This window comes from Anomaloglossus baeobatrachus, chromosome 7, assembly GCF_048569485.1.
Source record: "Anomaloglossus baeobatrachus isolate aAnoBae1 chromosome 7, aAnoBae1.hap1, whole genome shotgun sequence".
Classification (NCBI taxonomy): Eukaryota; Metazoa; Chordata; class Amphibia; order Anura; family Aromobatidae; genus Anomaloglossus; species Anomaloglossus baeobatrachus.
In genome coordinates this window covers 149,431,435-149,434,178 of record NC_134359.1, presented here as the reverse complement: position 1 = coordinate 149,434,178, position 2,744 = coordinate 149,431,435, and positions in this window count along the sequence as shown.

The window sequence follows — 2,744 nt, the reverse complement described above, 5'->3', positions numbered from 1 at the left end:
TCTGATGCACAATGTCGAAGATACATACCCACTGACAGCAGAGAGTCGCGCATAGAGAATGAACTGGGGTGAACTTAACCCAAAATCATTGTCATACCACGCCTGTGTCTGGGTGTCGCGTCCTGATTTGCGGTCACCCGTGAAGGACTCACCGGTGAACGCTAATCCTCAGTGTAACTTAATGGAGTACCCCTCTCTCATACTCACCGTTCCCCGATCACCGGAGCGCGGCTCTGCACGGCTGTTCTCTAAACTCCGGCGGCTTTTCCTCTTTAAAAAAGCCGGCCGCTCATTAAACAATCTCGTATTCCCTGCTTTCCCCACCCAACGCCACCTATGATTGCTTGCAGTTAGACACGCCCCCACGCTAATAATAAGTGGTAATAAGGAGATTGTTTGTTTAATGAGTGGCCAACTTTTTTCAAAAGAGGAAAAGCCGTTGGAGTTTAGAGAACAGCCGTGCAGCGCCGCGCCGGTGATCGGGGAACGGTGAGTATGAGAGAGGGGGGAGACTGACCGACAGACAGCGAGAGAGGGACAGACAAGACCGAGAGAGACCGACAGACATAGAGACCGACCGACGTATTGAGGGAGATTGACAGACATAGGCAGGAAACCAATGAATGCCCGGCATCACTAGAAAAAAGCACAAAACGTACACGGAGCATACAGAGATGCATCCGTGTCACGTATTGTGCGCACATAACCATTGACTTTCATGGTGTCCGCGTGTGCGTGTCACGTGCAGAAAACGTACATGCTTCCGTGCAAAACGGAAACACATACGGATCACAGACACACGAACATTCTGCAATAACGCAGGTGTGACCTCAAACATAGATTAACATTGGTTCACGTTTGGCCGTGTCTCCGGGACATACGGAAACGGGCCAAACACGGACGTATGAAGGGGGCCTAACACATACATATAATAGGTATATACATAGACTTATCTATATAGATAGGTATATTGATTATATATATATATATATAGATATATGTATGTAATAAGGTTAATTCTCTTCAGGACCACAGCAGGAACTACCAGAGGAGCATGAGCCCCCGGAGGATCCAGAGCCCCCAGAGGTGCATGAGCCCCCGGAGGATCCAGAGGAGCATGAGCCCCCGGAGGATCCAGAGCCCCCAGAGGTGAATGAGCCCCCGGTGGAGCTAGAGCCCCCGGTGGAGCTAGAGCCCCCTGCTGGATCCATCAGTCCATCTGTGTCCGACGAGGAGGAAAGCCGTAAGTGTTTAACATGAATCTCGTATGTCTCTTAACACTAAGCAGAAACAAAAATTATAATTTAAAACCTTTACCATTCCCTCCACAGGAATCCCAACTTTCGCAGACCTCGTCTCTTCTCACTCAAGCATTGTTGCTGCGCAGAGAAGAATTATATCTGCACAGAGGAGACTGATGGCCAAGCTCGACCATCATGCTCGGATGATGTCCCGTTATGCGGCTGGGCAAGCGGAGGGCAGCGGGCATTAATTTCCTTACTATTTTTGTGTTTTAATTTACATGTTTTATAAACACTTTAAAATGTATATCTGCTGTTTGGTAGTTTTCATTTCAAAAAGGAAGTAAACATCTATCACAGGGGTCAGGAACCTTTTTGGCTAAGAGAGCCGTAAACGCCACATATTTTGAAATATAATTCCGCGAGAGCCGTACAATATGTTTAAAGGGCCATTGACAGATCAATCGCTCCAATGTTCACTTAGTACAGCAAGGAATGCTCCTCCCTGCTGTATAAAGCCACAACTGGACTGAAACAATGGTAATTAGCAGTAAAAAAATCAAATAAATAACTTACATTGTGAACTTGCGATGCATGACATCAGTCCAGCAGTCTGGCTTCTTCTTTTTCCTGCGCATGACTGGAAGCTGGCATTCTTCCCACCTGATGTTGAGAGAATGCCAGCTTTGAGGCATTCGCAGAAGAAAGAAGCTGGAATATTGGACATGTCACACAACGCATTGTCAGTTATGTCAATTATCTATTTTATTATTTTACAGCGAATTATTGTTTAGGTCCAGCGGTGGCTTAGTGCAGCAGAGAGGAACACTCCTTTGTGTACTAAGTGACCGCTGGAGCAATTGTATCTGTCAGTGGCCCAGACACCCTGCTTCCCATACAGCCTGCACCACCCATATCACACACACACACTGCTCCCCATACAGCCTGCACCCCCCAGATCTCACACACTACACCCCCATATGTCACATACCCTGCTTCCCATACAGCCTGCACCCCCCCATATCACACACACACACACTGCTCCCCATACAGCCTGCACCCCCCATATCCCACACACTACATCCCCATATGTCACATACCCTGCTTCCCATACAGCCTGAACCCCCCATATCACACACAATACACCCCCATATCTCACACACCCTGCTCACATATCTCACCCTGCCTGTACCCCAACTTACCCCTCTCAAACACTCTGCACCCCTTCACATGCTTCTGTCACAGTCTGCAGCCCTCATATGCCCCTCACCCTGCAGCCCCCCTCACCCTCATGTCCCCTCTTTTCTTATTACCAGTCATGTGTCCAAATCTCCTTCAGGATTCAGTATCTTGCTTTCTGCCCGGCATCCTGTGTCTCCTCCCACACAGTCAAATGGGCGTGACATCATCGCAGGTCCTGCAGGATGGAGATTCCGTCTGCTGTGCAGGTCAGGAGCACTCCTGCAGCTCAGACATGGCTGGTGGCCTCTCCAGGTCAGGGGC